General features: G+C 33.1%; 1 protein-coding gene across 6 annotated transcripts in view; it reads right to left on the reverse strand.

Moving 5' to 3' along the window:
* Positions 1–18,578, reverse strand: part of C1H18orf25 (chromosome 1 C18orf25 homolog) — a 100,468-nt gene that overhangs the window by 43,282 nt on the left and 38,608 nt on the right. The window contains exon 1 of one of the 6 annotated variants that reach the window (XM_003759516.4): positions 14,013–14,090. The exons of the other annotated variants lie outside the window; for them this stretch is intronic. The gene's annotated coding sequence lies outside the window, so the exon portion shown is untranslated. Of the gene's footprint in view, positions 1–14,012; positions 14,091–18,578 lie in introns of those variants that run through there. 6 annotated transcript variants of the gene reach the window in all.

Consider the following 18,578-nt stretch of genomic DNA (forward strand, 5'->3'; position numbering starts at 1 on the left):
CTAGATTCATAGTTTTTAGAATGACAGGGACTTTAGGCCATTTAGTTCAACCCTCATTTTACACACAAAAACAAACATTAACCAAGTGACTTACCCAAAGTCACAATGACAATAAGGAGCAGTGTTTACATTTTAACTCGAGTCCTCAACTACAAATTCAGAACTTTTCACTACATTATGAAAAAAGTCTTTACATTAAAATTCTGAAAGATATTTTACAAACACAAACATATTATTACTGGGGACAGAGAATAATCTTAATATCTTTTAAAATCTTCAAGACACTAAAGTAAAAATCTTAATAACTAATTAACTGCTAATAGGATGTTGGAGACGTCCATTACTAACTTTGAAAAGGTAATATTATGTTAGGCAATTTCCAGTACAAGCACATAAATAAGCCCAGTGTGAAACAGAAAACATTAAGGTGAGTAGGTCACTAATATATACCTAATGAGGTATTTTCTGGTAGTTTAATTTAGAGCAAAGAGCAATTATAAAACATTTTAAAGAACAAGGTGGTTTGAGGAAGAAATCTTATTCTTCAATTTCAATTCCTCCTCCTAAATATGTTAAAAAAAGGAAAAAAATCTAAAACTGCCTTAATGCCCCTCCTCCACTTTCATAAATGCTTTCATCACCTTTCATTCAAATTTCTCAATAATGATAACAATAATAAATAGACAACATCAAGTTCATTGCCATATAAAGATTCAACAATTACAGGTATTCTAATATAATCTTAGAAAATGAGGAAGAAAAATATTAAACATTAGAATATGAAAACATTTTAATAAAAATTTCAATTCCTAGATAAGATCAATCCATTTATGAATGAGCAGAGCTTTTTACTGATTCTTATATGAAATAAATGACAATCTTTAATGATTCTTGTCTTAAAAAAATTATCCCCTAACTCTATGTAACATCCTTCAAAAACCAGCAGAGGGAGGAAGAGTTAATCTAATCATAAAAACAGACATACACAGTCCCCAGATTAGTCACCCCCAAATTTGTTTTCAATAATGAAGGTCAATTCCATAACTGCTACCAAGAAATCTTTTTTCTTCAATAAGGAAAATATTTCCAACCATTTAAAGAGTGGGAGTTTTACATTTTGAACAATGAGGAGAGGAGAAGGAGAAAATCAAATGTTTGGTTTGTTTTTAAGCAAGTTGATTTTCTAAGCAAACTACTCTAATGAAAAGAAATTTAAAACCTAAGGTAAAATTCAAAAGTGTAAAGGTAAAAATCAAAGCTATCATGAAAATGAAGATCTAGACTCTTTTCAATGTGTAACATATCAAATGTTTTTAATTTTTAGTTTTTTAATTTTAAAAAAGTAAAATTTTTAAAATTAAAATTATTCAAAAATTTCCTATAAATCATTAATATTTGGTTGGGGAAATAAAACACAAACACACACACATTTGTTCTCATTCTCCCTCTCAGCAAAAAAAGTAAGCTAAGAACAAATGTGAGAATATCCTCAGAAACTACAACAATGAAAAACAGTCTGACTGATTTTCACTGATAACTCTTTTAAAACAGGCAGCTTTAAAAAATAAATAAATAAATAAATAAAATAAAATAGGCAGCTTTTACCTAAGCTGTTCAAAACATCTTATAAATAAATGTTGACTGAGATAATATCATTGAGTTCTCACATTTACTATCAAAACAGATAGTCATGAAGCAAAAATAATCTATATCTCCAAGTTACACTCTAGAGTTTCCCCATCGTGTTCCAAAAACCTCTTTATCCTAAAGGCTCACTCCAGACCAGGCATTCACAAATTTAAAATAAACTCTAATTCTGCAGCCTCTATCTCTGATTGATAAGCTTCTTCCAGAACCTTCCCACAAAAGTGAGTTCCTACGCTAGCTACAACTTTATTGAATCTTTCCAGACTGTTCTCTGGATTTTCTCTACCATGACTTTTCTCATCCTTTCCCACTACTGCCTTCCACCTCTGCCTATAGGTGCCTGACTTAATAATTGCTATAACAAATAAATTTAATAATTATAAATTTCTAACTTCACCTAGATAGACTTCCTCTTCCCCCAGTTGTCTCCTAGATGTCAATCTATTTAGAATATTTAGAACAAATTTATTACAGTGAACTCTACCCAAGCATCAACTTTTTCCACTATTAACAAAGTTTGTCATAAAAGTTTCAAAATAATAGAAAATGGAAATATTTAAGAATCACTTAAGAATCAATTTCTTCTGAGCATCTAGTCTGGCAATCTGGCTTGATTCTCTTCATTTTACAAATGAGAAAACTGAAGCACAGAGAGGCTAGATGACTTGCTCAAAAGCACACAGGTAAGAAGTATCAGAGCAGAATTCAAACTCAGGTCATCAAGATCAAATTCTGTACCTTTTTCAGTGTAGAAAATAGAACTGAATTCGTTTTGAACTTAAACTAAGATATTATTTATATATCTGTATTTTGCTAATGAATTAAGCCAAATTGTCCTGGGTGGTGATTATTCTAGCCATTAGAGACTAGACAAGATGATGGCAGTAAAAAGACAACTTCTGATCAGGAAAAAAAAGTTTAACTCTCCAATTCAAATTTCAGAGTTAATTTGCAACTACTATGAAAAGCACTCACCATTCATTCCTTACAAATAAAAAATCAAAAAATCATAATAGAGAAGAAAAAACTCACATGTGCAAAAATGTTTGTAGCAGCTCTTTGTAGTGGCAAGGAACTGGACATTGAGTGGATATCCATAAGCTGGGGAAATGACTGAATAAGTTATGGTATATGAATGAAATGGAATATTATTGCTCTGTAAGAAATGATCAGCAGGCTGATTTCAGAAAGGCCTGAAGACTTACATGAACTGATTCTAAGTGAGTAGAATCAAGAGAACAATGCACACAAAGTATAAGATTATGTGATCAACTGTGATGGACTTGACTCTTCACACTAATGAAGTGATTCAAGAAAATTCCAATAAACCTGGGATGAAAAATGCTATCTGTATCCAGAGAAAGAACTATGAAAATTGAATATATATCAAAGCAGAGTATGTTTGCCGTTTTTCTTTGTTTGTTTTTTCCTTTCTCATGGTTTTTTCCCCCTCTTTTGGTCTGATTTTTCTTGCACAACATGACAAATATGGAAAAATGAGGCTGTATCACATACACACACATACACACACACACAAATAAAAGAATATTAGAATATTAATTAATTGAAGTTGTTCTTAGAAACATGAACTGAAACCAAAAAGAGTGACTAAAGAATTTATATAATCCAAACACTCTACCGTATGATTTCTTGAAACTACATTAAAATCAAAACCAAGCACTATTGTTCTGGTATGCCTACATACAAATGGAAATGCAGGAAAATCTCAATTATCCAAATTCAAACAGGATGAAAAATATGATAGAAGTATGAATAAGGAAGATATATTCCAATAATATTCTTAATTATCAGAAACACTGAAGAATGAAATAAAAGGAGTTTGTAGAGATAAATTCTAGGGTATCAGAAATAACAGAACAAAATTATTTAAAGCTAAATAAAGTTAATGACATAACTGATAAAAGTCCATTAACAGCATCTGTCTTGTTTTTTACAGACAGCTCAATAACCAATAGCTGAGGCAGGATTCTGGTGAAATGGTAGAATAGGTTAGTTAATTTCAAGCTCTCCCAATTTCCTCTACAAATATAACAAATTTGCGCCTCAGGGAGAACACAAACTGGTGAAAAATCAAGAAGACTTGGGTCAGAACAGGGGTCTTCCAGATACAATCTGAGAAGATCTGAAAAAATACTCCAGGTCAGGATTAACCTATCTGAAGTACAAACACTTCCAGCCTAGTTGCACAGAAATATCAAGTGGGGAGTCCTGGAACTATCTGGATATGGCTGGAGCCTCAGAAGGAACCACAGACTTTCACTTCCTGGACTGTTTGTAGAATCCAGATTTGTGCCCAAGAAGTCAAGTGAACCTCAGCTGATTGAGAACAAAAGGTCCAGCTGTGCTGCTGAGATGCAACCCTGGGCGAGAAGAAACTAGCACAAAGGGAGTGTACAAGCAGTGGGGCAGGGGCACTGCTGGCTGAGGGCACTTACAGGATGGAGGAGCTCTTGGTTTGGGATTCCTGGTCAGAGTGGAGAGTTGAAGGGAAGCTACAGACACCATACCCCCATTCCACAATTAGAGGTACTTACAACTAATACCTCTTATTTAAAAAAAAAAAAAAAAAAAAAAAAACTGGCAAAGAAAAAAGAACCCTACCATTGAAACATACTGTGAGAACAGAAAAGGCTGGGGTTCATCTTCAGAGGAGGACACTTTAATTAAAAAAAAGCTACTACCCCAAAGAGTAATATGAAATGGCTCTCTGCCCAGAGAGAATTCAAAGAACTCAAAAAAGAATTCAAAAATCAAATGAGAGACATTGATTAAAAAAAAAAAAAAAACTAAACAAGTAAACAAACAAACAAACAAAAAATCCGAGAAAAAGAAGACTATTAAAAAAAGTTAACCAACTAGAAAAGGAGATACAGAATCTCAAAAATGAAGATAATTCTTAGAATTTGGCAAGGGGAAGCCAGTGAAGTTATGAGAGACCAAGAAATAACAAAACAGATTATAAAGAATGAAAAAACAGAACAGAATGTGAAATGTAAGAAAAATGACAAATTTGAAAAACAGATCAAGAAGAAAAAAAATAGAAGAATTGGGCTGCCAGAAAGTTATGATCCAAAAAAAAAAAAAAAAAAATCTTGACATAATAATGCAGGAAATAATCCAAGAAAATTGTCATAATATAGATAGAACGTGAGGGGAGAGTACAAAGAGAAAAAATTTGCTAATCACCACCTTAAAGAGATCCTTTGTGGAAAACACACAGGAATATTATTGCAAAATTTTGAAACCCCCATATCAAGAGAAAATTTTGCAAGAAACTCAAATACACTGGAGCTACAATTAGAATTGTACAAGATTTTATTAGCAGCTATAATAAAAGACTGCAGATCCTGGAATCATATCTATCTACAATTACAAGGACTAGGCCTGTAGCCAAAAATATCATATCCAGCAAAATTATCTATAATTTTGAACGAGAAAAAATGAACCTTCAGAAATGAACTTGCAGATTTTCAGGCTTTTCTATCAAACAAACCCAAACTTAATAGAAAATTTAAAATATGAGAGCCAATATCAAAGATCAATTTCAAGGAACTCAACATGGACAAATTGTTTATGGGTTTTTTTTTAAACATAGGAAATGTATAGCATATGTTTAAGATTGACATCAACAATAAGGCAGGTCAAAAGAAAGATTGGGGCAGAGATAAGGCAAAAATAGTAATTATGTCATACAAATGAGGTTCAGAGAAAGAATAGACACGGGCATTAGAGAAGGCCCCTCCCCCCCTTGTTGTAGTTCTGAAAACCTACTCAGATCGGAAATGAGTTCAATAGGTAACACTACATAAACACCATGAAGTATAGCACTCTCCAAAATCTAAAAAGAAATAAGGGGGAAGGGATGGACGGAGAGAGACACAAAGGGTGAAGGAAGGAAGACAAGGGAGAGATCCTTGGGTAGGACAAGTTTAAGTACTAGTAAAAGAAGTTATGGACCAAAATTCAATTAGTCAACAAATATAGGAAAGGTGTGTGTATATGGGGTGTGTGTGTGTGTATGTATGTATGTATATATAAATATACCTTTTCTAAGTGCTCTAAATCACTATTGATCAAAGAAACGCAAATTAAAACAACTCTGAGATATCACTACACACCTCTCAGATTGGCTAAAATGACAAGAAAAGATGATGATGAATAGTGGAGTTGTGAACAGATCCAACCATTCTGAAGAGCAGTTTGAAACTATCAAACTGTGCATACTCTTTGATCCAGCAGTGTCTCTACTTAGGGTCTTTATCCCAAAGAGATCATAAAAACTGGAAAAGGATCCACATGTGCAAAACTGTTTGTGGTAGCCCATTTTGTAGTGGAAAAGAAACTGGAAATTGAATGGATGCCCATCAGTTGGAAAATGGCTGAATAAGTTATGGTATATGAATATTGTGGAATATTATTGTTCTGTAAGAAACAATCAGCAGGATGATTTCAGAGAGGCCGGAGAGACTTACATGAACTGATGCTAAGTAAAGTAAGTAGAACCAGAACATCATTGTATACAGCAACAAGAAGATTAGGCAATGATCAATTCTGATGGACATGGCTCTTTTCAACAATGAGATAATCTAGGCCAGTTCCAATGATCTATATATTTTTATAACTTTCTTTGTAGAAATGTTTTTTAAAGACACAGACTTAAATCAACTAATACCCTGAATAATATCCTGAAAAAAATGAGTTATCAGATAATATCAACATAATTTTGATGGTGGCAAAGAACTAATAACTAAGGGCATAACTACTAATTTGTGAATTATTGAACAAATTATGGTATGTGAATACGATGGAATATTATTGTATTGTAAGAAATTATGAAAATGATAGTTTTTTGGGAAAACCTGGGGAAATTGCTTCTACTAAATTTCCAACCGCTTATATAAGTCTAATTTAAGAGCATTACAGACCAAAAATTTAAAAGGCCCTCACAGGCTATCTAGTCACATTACTGCATAGATGTTATACTCATCTTTCTAGAATATTTTTATATCATTTTTCTTAACAAGTTTCTATGCCTAGTTCAAACTCATTAGCTCAGCATCTAAAGTCTTCTACTAAATGATCCCATGTTAACCCTTTCCATGTTCTACAATGAGAATGCTCCACTTCAGACCAGTTTACTATTCCCAATACATACCATGTTTATTACTCCAGGGGCTAGGATATGGTCTCTCCCACAATGCAACTTTTACAGCTCCTTTAAAGTTCAGAGCAAAATCTACTTAAAAATTCCATTTATCAAGATCATTTGACTTTTGCTTCTATCTTTTAAGAACATTTAATTTAGCATTACTTACAATGTAACAAACCTATCTATATGATCTCAGTGACATAAGTATTCCCCACATCAAAGGCATAACTCAGAAAAGATAGCACCAAAAAAGATAGTAAGCAGAACAGGTTTGCAGATGAATCTTTTAAGATACCACTAAGTGTGTTTCCTCTATTAATGTTGTTTCTCCTTTATTCCTTTTTTCTTTTCTTTCTTTTTTTTTTTTTTTTTTTTGGCTGAGGCAATTGGGGTTAAGTGACTTGCCCAGGGTCACACAGGTAGTAAGTGTTAAGAGTCTTGAGGCCAGATTTAAATTTAGGTCTTCCAACTTCAAGGCTGGTGCTCTATCCACTGCATTATCTAGCTGCCCCATTTGTCCTTTATTCCTGAAGAAGCCCCGAACATCAGAGAGGTGATGCCATGCATGATATGCAAGTGAAATGGACTTAAGTGAGAGAGGGCTGTGCAAAGTCAGCCAGCCTCACTATCTCACCATCTGGGGCCAGTGGCAAGATGTAAGGATATAAATCAGATTCAACCTCTAGGTTGAAACAGAACCACTGATAGCTATTGATAGCAGGTAGTAAACCCAGTTATTATTCATGCATCTAATCCAAGACTCATGAGAACACAAAGTATTTGTGTCAAAAGCACACTGTTTCTATGATCACTGATGATTTTATGATAGAAAATCAAAAGTCTAGGTGAATTAAGTTAGAAATAATTACCTCCAATTATTAAACTACATGTCATCTTAAGTTGAAAATGAGAAATAAAAAGGATGAGTTCTAATAAGGACCTACTTTCCAGTCAGTACCCATAAGGAAAAACATTTAATAAACTAAAAATAAAAACAGATATTCCACAAGGACAGCAAAAGTAGATCCTCAGCACCCCGCATTCAAGTTTCTATCTATTCCCTTTAGTTTTCCCACTCAATAAGTGTTTATTAATGTTGGTAATAAGCAGATGTAGTCTCCTGGGATATTTTGTTCTGCATTCTACTGCCAACCTACTGCTTTTTCAGGCTAGATTTTTGCTGTTGTCTTTTGTGACATGGTACTATCACAATAGCATTCTGACATGTATTCAACCCACAGAATCCAAAATTGAACTGTACTTTTAATCACTTTCCTTAGGATGTAATTCTATAAAATCTCTACATAAAAACTACTCACCAAGTCGCAATATAATAAAATACCCTATAGTATATTAAACTATAGGAGGCATAACTCTCATGCATGATGTTGCCTTGTATATGATCTAGAATACTTAGGATTTGGGTAGGGTTGACACTTTTAGATTAAAATTTTAAAACCACTAGAGCAGAGTAAAACTCCTTATTGCCAGATTAAAATGCTGAAAAGAGGGTCAATTTTCCTTTTTTTTATTTTTCTCTCAACCAGAAGTGACACAGAATATAATTATTTGAAGCTTTACTTTTTGTCTAACCTATCTTGAAGTGGTGGATTACAAAATACATAGTCGTGTTCCTTTACAACATAAGGAATGCAGATTAAAAAAATGAGAAGTTAGTGTTTTTTGATCTTCTTTAATGGTTTAGCTAGTTCTAATGGTCTTATGATGAAGAATGCCATCTGCACCCAGAGAGAGGACTGTGGAAACTGAGTATGGATCACAACATAGCATTTTCACTCTTTTTGTTGTTGTTTGCTTTTTTGTTTTCTTTCTCATTTTTTCCTTTTTGATTTGATTTTTCTTGTGCAGCATGGTATCTATGGAAATATGTATAGAAGAACTGCACATGTTTAATATATATTGGATTACTTGCCATCTAGAGAGAGGGTGAGGAGAAAGGAAGGAAAAAATTAGAATACAAGATTTTTGTAAGGGTAAATATTGAAAACTATCCATGTATATATTTTGAAAATACAAAACTTTAATTAAAAAAAAAGTCATAATACTGCAATAAGAGGGAGTATAAGATATGTATCTGCAGAACATCTGTGATAGTCCGTGAAGGTTTCAATATTGCTTATGAAGAACATGGCCAAAGATCATGATTTTTCCATAGCTAGACAATAGTGTTATAAGAAGGCTAAAATGTCTAACAGTGTGATCGTGTGATTACACAGGTGATGAAATTTGATCATGGGTTAATGAAATGAAGGACCTACTCTGGCATGGTGTATAGAATGCAATTAAAACTATGCATGTATGTCTGATTATCCATTGGGAATCAGTTTGTATTCAAATGTTGTTTAGGAATAATTTGATGACAGGTTGAAAAATTGGGGGGGAAAAGTTACTTTTAGTGAGAAGTGGTAAGAGCTTGATATAATCACTGTACAAAGATTAAAATTGTTATGGTGGTGATCATGACAATTTCAAATCATTAAAGAAACAAATCTATAAAAAAAATTGTAAAGAAAGAAAGAAAGAAAGAAAGAAAGAAAGAAAGAAAGAAAGAAAGAAAGAAAGAAAGAAAGAAAGAAAGAAAGAAAGAAAGATGTATGTGATGAATACAAAGAAGAATGGAAGCATAATGCAGAGTGAAACAAGCAGAGCCAAGAAACTAATTTTTCTCATCAAGACCAAATTGTTTTGACGATTATAGCTTTGTAGTATAGTCTGCGATTCGATACTATATTTGCATAGTCTCTCACTATTTTGAATTGTACTGGAAGTCCCTGACTAAGAGGAAAAACTGTGGCCAGACTAAGTGAACTGAAACATAAAGGAAATTAAGAAGAAATTGGAGCTGGAGACTGCAGATCACGAGCACCAAGTAATATTGATGAGACATCAAGAAGAGTTTCCAAAAATGGAGAAATTACATAACAAGGTGATGTAGAAATCAAACAACTGAGCTCAATTAGAGGAATGTAAACATATGAGGAAGAGAGAAGATAGTAACAGGAAAAAATGATGCAGGGGAAGCAGGATAATTTTAATTTCAATTCTTATTTGAAGGAGCAAGAGGTACAGATGGGTTAGATGGTTATAAAAGAAATTATGGATCTCCACAATAGAAAATCCTTATAAAATGTGAAATGTGACAACTCATGGCACAAAGGCTGTAGGGCCTGCTTCAATAATGCCAAACAGAAGCACAGGAGCAACCCCATCACCCAATGACCATTTTGGCCAGAGTGGTGCAATGTTTAGATTAGGAATAATGGATGGAAAACTGAGAAAATCACCTATTCCTCTCTGTAATTTCTTTCTACTTGATTTTATGAATGAAAAGAAGAATTATTAAACAAAGGATAAATGTTCAAATAAAACATAATATAATCTTGATTACATATTTCTAAAAATTCTGCATAAATAAAATTAATTTAGAGTATACAATAAAGGGAGCAGTAGAATGGAAAATAATCTTGGTATCAAATGTCTCTAGATAAGGATTCAGTAAGACATAAAACTAAAACCCATTTCCCAGGAGATAAGTAGTCAAAAGATATCAACAAGCAAAAAATTTGCAAATTACTAACAACAGTTTTCAAATAAAGAATTGCAAATTATTAACAAACAACAAGCAGTTTTCAAATAAAGAATTGCAAAGTATTAACAACTAACATGAAAGATTACATCAAGCTCAAAGGCAAATATGACACATGCAAATCAAACCAATCCTAGGATTTCATCACACACTAAGCAAACAAAGATAACAAAAGAGAAGAATAATCAATATTGGAGGGCTCATGGAAAGACTGGTACACTAAAACACTTTTTATAGAGCTGTAAACTCATACATCTATTCTACAAAGCAAATTGTGACAAGTAGATGACTATAACTATGGAATGGCTTAAAAAAAAACTGCTACATGAATGTAACAAAAGTATTACTTTCCTGATTGAAGATCAATGTTGTAAAATTATGAATAATTTAGTCTCAAAGAAAAGATAGAAAGACATCTCATTGTGGTCCATTTCAGAGGTAGAAGAGTACACAGGTAAGATCATTCGTGTGTGTGTGTGTGTGTGTGTGTGTGTGCATACACATATATATTCATCAATTTAACTGACTTTCTAAAATCTTCCTCTTTATTCTTTTAAGAAAAATTCGTTGTTATAAAAGAGGGCTTGGGGGGAGATTCAAAGGAAATTTAGGCAATAGAAAAGATATCAATAAAAACCTATTTTTCAAAGGAAATTAGATAGAATATGAAGATCAAAACTAGAAGAAATGCAGAAACAAAGTATTTGAGCACATGATATTCAATAAATAAAGACATTTTAATTGATTTGTATCCTGATAATAATGAAAGCAATCCACAATGTAGTTGTGGGATCTTGATGGGACAATCCCCTAGATTTTATTGCATACTTCCTCCATCAAGCACACAACAGGTGCTTAATTGAAGTATTCATCAGATCAAAAGCAAATCTATTGAAAAAAAAAATGACAATACATTCTACTAATTTTATCCATACTGTTATTTTCCTTCCAAGAGAATTATTAATAAAATGAGGTTTGATAACCATGCAACTTCTACAACTGTTAATATTTTCTAAATTTTATCTAAAAATCAGTTTAGAATTGAGATCAAAAGCTATATGGTTTGAATTTTTTTATGGGTAAGGAGTTAGTTTTCTCTACTATCTTTGAATTTTAAAAATTAAAATATATCTGCATAACAGAATTTATATTCCTCTAAAAAATTAAAGCTTTTCACGTAACAATTTTTAATCTGGTGCCCAAAGACACATAACCTGAGAATTCTGAACAAAGGGCATAGTCAAGAAAAATGATCAATATGACCTTGAACAATACATTAATACTGAAGCCTGGTGATTAGTCCTGTCTTAATGCTTGTTTTTATCCATTAGATACTTTTATAAGGAAATTTCTTTTAAAGCCCTTGGTTAAGCTGTTTTTCAACATACATACAAATAAGGCTTGTTTTTTGTTCCTAAATCACAATCCCTACATGAAAGTGAACTAAATCAGTCATTATTATGCCATCTGTAAGCCACTCTAACCCCAAATCCTTTAACAGGTACTTGGTAACCTTATTTAAATTCCCTTTAAAATGAATGACAGAAATCTGAGAACTGCACCTTCCTTCCTAAAATTATAAACATAAATTTAAAATTTTGGTAGTTAGAAGTTTATTTGGTTGCCACAAGCACATTTCTGTTAAAACCACAAGTTGGCACATGCATAGCCCATGAAATGTTGCTAACAGAATAGTTTCTTTGTGTGTGTGTGTGTGTGTGTGTGTGTGTGTATTAGACAATATAAACACAGGAGTGCTAACTTACACTAAGTTGCTCTTACTTCCAAGAAATCTGTCTCATGTCCCCATCTTTCCTCAACTGCTAAAATCTTTAACTTATCTGAATGAATTGGTTAATTTCAATGGCATCTCTCCAAATTTCTCATCACGTTATTAAACAAAACTCTGGTAAACAGAAAATTGCAAGGTTTCATTTAAAAATTAGCAGAACAACTTCGAAGGAGTTGTCATTGTGTTGAGATTAACTACAAAGCTATTTTTTGATCTTCAGAATTAACTAAAATAATATTTTCCAGGCACAGAAATTTTATTTGAAATTTCTTTGCCAATGCAGAATTAGTCCAAATTGAATACCTTATACAGGTTTTATCTAGTCTAGTTTTAAATGTCAGTTAAAGAACTTCCACTAATTTCCCTTAGGAGAGTACTGTACTGGTTGGAATGTAAGACACATTTCCCCCTAGGATTAACTGTTGTTATTCACATTTCAAGAGGTTGCTAAAGATATTGAAAGTTTTATTCCAGTGATTGAAAAGATCAATAAACAACAGTCTTCAACAGACATACTAAAATCAGGCTTTTGGTATGGGCCTTTTGGGTGTTTTTTTTTTTTTAAGACAAACTTTAAAAAAAAATTTTTTTTTTTTTTTTTTAAAAAGGTCTTTGCTCTTAAATAATGTATATTTGGAAATCAGGACACACAGATTCTCCCAGATAATTTTAGTAAAAAATCAAATGGGGTAGTAGATACAGAATTCCCCTGTTTCCATTAAGCTTTACTTGTCTTCCAAGTATGTAAACCTCAATGAAAGATCTCGCCCTTGAACTTCCATAGCTCATGGTGACTCATAAAAATGGCTCTATATTTTCTTTTCTATTTAGTTATTTTGCTTCCTTCCTTACAGGATTGGCAGTGACATCCTAGCTATGTGATCTTGAATAAATCACAACCATTCAGCTTCAAGAATTTTTTGGTTTTTTGGTCAACATGTTAGGGATAATCAGTCCAAGGATTACTTCTAAGGTACATTGTGAAAGCTATATAAAGCAAAAGAGTTACATGAGTGTGAATTATTATTATTATTATTACATACTTCAAAGAGAACCTCTAAATTTAAATTCCACATTCTAGCACACTAACATCTTTACAGCAGTCTCTGCTAAATTCTCCAGAGGAACTACCCAATCCCACGAATTTTTCTTTAGGTATTAAGAAATTCAATGCTTTGAAATAAATATAGAAGGAAAGGGAAAGAAAGGAGAATTAAGGGACAAAATGATTATAAGAAAACTATCTATAGACATTAATAAGTTGAAAAGAATGCTGAGATTTATGTTTTCAAGTTTGCCTAATCAAAGAAAATTTCTTTAATTTTTCTTGTCACAAAGTTTATAGAAAATTATATTCTTGTATTGAAAATACTTTGAAAATCAGGTGCATGTCTAATTTTTTTAAATACTTTAAATAAAATCTAAAAGTTAAGTTATACAAGAATAAGATATGGTCCTGGCCACAAATGTTCAGTCTAACTTGAGAGAACTTACTTAAATTATAATTGTACAATTTGCTTTTCTAGAATATGTTCCCTCACAAATTAGTTTCATTGAGATGACTTTATAGATTACAGTATTTGTTGATTTGCTTAATGTTGAAATATAGATAACCATTATTAGTCAATCTTCAGTGTTACTGAGTCAAACACGAGAAATATGGAGTTGGCTTCATTTCAATATTGTTTTCTGATTATTATTATTATTGTTATTATTATTTACATTAAAACCAAACCTAAACTTAAAAAAAAAGAATGATTCTATATGTATATATAAAAATTCATTAAGATTCTTACCATGTCAATAAGCATTTATTAATCCCGTTCTACCTGGGTCATGCACTGTGCCAAGTACTGGAGATTCAAAGAAAGAAAAAAAAAGGCATTGCTTAAAAAGAGCTCACTATTTAATGGGGGAAGACAATATGCAAATGCTTATGTATGAATAATATAAACAAGGAAAACTAGAGGTAATTAATAGAAAGAAGGAACTAGAATTTAGAAGGATCAAAAGAAAGGTGGCATAGAAAGTGGAATTTTAGATGAGGCCTAAAGAAAATATAAAAATCCAGGACATGGGAAATAAAAGAAAGAATTCCAGGCATGGGATACATCCAGTGAAAATATTCTGAATTAGAAGATGGGAGCATCCCATAGGAGGAACATCAAGGGGGATAGTGTCACTTGATCATAGAGTGAGTAGAAGAGAGTTAAGTGTAAAAAGATTGAAAAAGTAAGAAAGGAACGGGTTATAAAGGGCTTTAAAAGCCAAACAAATTTTATATTTGATCCTCAATACAACAGAGGGTCAATAAGCATTAAGGAGGAAAGGCATAATCATAGAAACGATAAAATGATCAGTTTGACAGCTGAGTGAAGGAGGATAGATTCAAGTGGGGGAGAAACTTGAAGCAGAGAGACCAACCAGAAAGTAAGCTATTTCAATTGTTTAGGCATGAAGAGATGAGGGCCTTGCACCAGAGTAATTGCACAGTTAAGAGTGACAGAAAAAAGAGAGGGCATATATAAGAGAGCTTATAAAGATAAAAATGATGGGTCTAAACCACTGGTAAACATAGACTGGTGAAAGATCAAGAGCACTTGGAATAGTACATTCCATAATTGCAGAAGCAGAGAGGCAGGAACACTGATGGCAACCAGCACTTTACAGGAAGGTAGAACTTTTGGTTTGGGGTTCCATATCAGAGAAAAGAGCTGAGCTGAAACTAAAAGGCATCATCTTCCCACACACACATAAACAGAGGTAGCTACACTAATACTCATAAAAATAAATAAATAAATAAAGCAGCAAAAAAGAAAGACCCCAACCATAGAAACTTACTATGGGAATAGGGAAGACTTGGATTCATCTTCAGAGGAGAATACTGAAGTTAAAAAAAAAAAGTTGCTTCTACCCCTTCCTTAGGGTAATTTTAAATGGCTCCCTGCCCAGAGAAAATTTATGTAGAAAAACTCAAAACAAATTTTTTTAATCAAATCAAAGATATTGAGGAAAAATTAAAAAATAAAAATCATCCAAGAAAAACAAGATTATGAAAAAAAGTTAACAGACTAATAAAGGAAATTCAAAGTCTAAAAGATGAAAATAACTCCTTGAAAATTAAAATTGGGCAAAGTGAAGCTATAAAAGACCCAGAAATAACAAAATAGCATATAACAAAATGAAAAAATAGAACAGAATGTGTATGTGAAACATAAGAAAAACAACTGACCTGAAAGGGGTGGCCAAAAAATAGAACCCTGACATTATAATGCAAGAAATAAACTAAGAAAATTGTCCTGGAGTGATAGAACAGGAGAGGAAAGTAGAAATAAAAAAAATCCACTGATCACAACCTAAAAGAGAGCCTTTGTGGAAAACAAAAATTTCAAAACCCCCAGGTCAAAGACAAAATTCTGCAAAAAACAAGGAAAAAACAATTCAAATATACTGGAGCTACAATTAGAATTGTACAGGATTTATTAGCATCCACAATAAAAAAAAACCGCAGGCCCTAGAATCAAAACTACTGACAATCAAAAGAAGTACAGCCTGGAGACAATATCTATATATACATTTCACATAGATCTGTGCTTAACTGTAGCCTACTCTGGGGGATAGTAGAAGCTACTACTGTAGAGGGAGAGAGAAGGGAGGGTAGGAGGGAAGAAGAGATGAAGGAATGGAAAAATAAAGTTAAAAAAAACTACACATCAGAGAACAAAAGAATAACCTATAAAAAAGCAAAGTAAAGATGGTCACCCATGATTATAATTTCTTCTACTATTATATATCCTTTCTTAGACTGGCAATCTATTGTTACATATTTTGAATTTTCCCTGATGTTCTATTGGGCACTTGACTTTTCTTAAGAATAAAATTAAATTAAGAGGGGGAGGGAGAAAAGAGAATGAAAATGCAAGGATGACACTCAGATTTTGATTCTGGATGGCAGGGAAGGCACCTCACACTAATCCAAAAGATTTGGAGGGAAAGGACCATGAGTTCAGATTTGGGCATGTTGAATTTAAGATGTCTATGGAATATCCAGTTCAAAATGTTCAAGAAGCAATTAAAGATGTGAAACTAGAAAATAAGGTCAGATAAAGATCAAATGAGTTAACCCTAAAAATGAAGGATTATGTGTTCATATTAATTTGGTGTGAGTGAAAAATAAACTATCTTATATAATGGTTATAACTCAACAAACTAAACTCTCAAAGAAATATTGGCAGTCAAAAAGCACTGTATTAACATCAATTTCCAACTGAAATGCAGCAGAATCAAGAGAAATGATTGGTGGTTATGCCAGGGTAGGGATCACATTTATTTAAGATCTTACCAACAAAACTTCTCAAAATCTCAATTTAGGAAAGGCAGACTCTTCTATTCAATATCTCTCAACCACTGCTGATTTAGCTGTTTCATCCTTCCTTGATTTAAGCAGTCATCCCCGACTACTAAATATAGAGTAATTGAGATCAAATCATCCAAGAGGACACATTAAGTAATGAAATAGCAGTACTTAGGGTAAATTAAGGCAACATGAACCAAAGAAACGAGAGAGAGAGAGAGAAAGTGAGTGTGTGTGTGTATGTAAACTGATGAAGCATCCTAACAGCCCAGAAAATAATCTATAGGTGTTACTATTCCTCCTAGTGCTAAGAGTTTTCAATGTCAGCACTAGCTCAGAATAACATGGTTCTATATATGAATTGGCCAAAAATAACAACAATAATCTAAACCCCTGAGAACTCTTAAGTTAGAAAATTCTATTTCAAATCATTATTAGATAAAAACCATATCCTTCCTTTCCCAAGCATTTTTCTAATACTATCAGAGTTTAAGTTGTAGGCTACAATTCAAAAGTGTGGCTTGCTGACACTCTTCACTTAATATTACCAGGCATACATATATACAGTATAAAGCTAAAGGAAAAAAACCTTCTTTTACTTGTATGCATCACTGGATAAGGCAAATAAGGATATGAATAATTTTTATTAAACATGCTTTTTAAAGCATTTTAAAATTAAACCTCAATTAAGAAAGATAAATGGGGATACCAGCATTAATTAATTGAGATATATGATTAACTAAGAGTTAACACACTACTTTGTCTATTATATTTGGAACCCTTTCTACAATTGTACTAACCTAACTTTGGAGGTGTAAGTGGATTCCACTTAAGTGGAATTGAGAAGATGTGAGGCCTTTTCAGAAAACTGACCCCTAATAGTTTGGGGCTATAGTTCCAGTGATGGGAAGACAGAGTATAGAGAGGTCCTCCTGACCTTGAGGTGCTTCTGTTCTAACAATGTGTCAGTGATTCTAAAGTTTTCTGGCTTTGGAATCGGTGATCTCCAGTCCCCCTGATCTTGGAGTGCTACTGTTCTGGCAATTTGTTGTAAAAATCTTCTGGTCTAGGAATATATTAATATTTCTTCCCTTAGATTTTAGGGAAGATATATTAATGATCTTGAAGGCCTCTGACTTTAGAATGCTATTATTCTAACAATCTGTCAACAAACAGACTGACAGATAATCTGCTGGTCAGTGATAACCAAGTTTCTAAAACAGTAATTAATAGATTACTCCTCAATTCTACCTTTGATTCATATAATTAGCATATCAGTGACCTGAAGAACTGGATACATTTGTCTTCTTTCTTTTGGTTCTTTGCTAAGTTCTTTTGAAACTTGGCCCACTTCAATTGGCATTATAATTACAATACATTTTGCCCACTGACTTGCCTGCAAATTCTCTTGAGACACCTCTCAACACCAATCTTTAGAGGTCTTCTGAACCTCAACACCAAGAAAACCCCTTTGCTTGTACCCTTGCTTAATCTCACACAAACATGCTGCTGTGTAATCTATAGTGCCCTTGTTCTTGTACCCTAAGAATGGAGTACCTAAGCCAGGAACATCTGGGGCCTAAGATATGATAAAGTATTAAAAAAAAAACCTACCCTGTTGCCTATCCTTTGCCTCACTTCACTAGATTTTGGTGAAGGCAATGCCCCTTTCCTGCAGGAACTGAATAAACTCCTTTGCTTTCTGTTCTGGCCCTGAGAAACATTTATTTGAATTATTTTGGGTTAGTGATCACTTCCCCACACTTTTCTAGGGGCTCGACTGGACTTGTGCTCTCTCACTGGCAAGTCTCTCATCATTCCCAAAGGCGCTTGCCTTGGGGGGGGGAGGGAGCAGCCCTTATAGTCTTTGGACTTGACGGGGGGGGGGGGGGGGAAGAATCCTACTATGAGGAAGTAGAAACCCAAAGAGATAGACTCCAAAAGAAGCTTCAATAGACTAAGAGAGAGAAAGCCCAGCAGGCTGGTGAGGATAAAAGCTGAAAGGGGG

Source organism: Sarcophilus harrisii, chromosome 1, assembly GCF_902635505.1.
Source record: "Sarcophilus harrisii chromosome 1, mSarHar1.11, whole genome shotgun sequence".
NCBI lineage: Eukaryota > Metazoa > Chordata > Mammalia > Dasyuromorphia > Dasyuridae > Sarcophilus > Sarcophilus harrisii.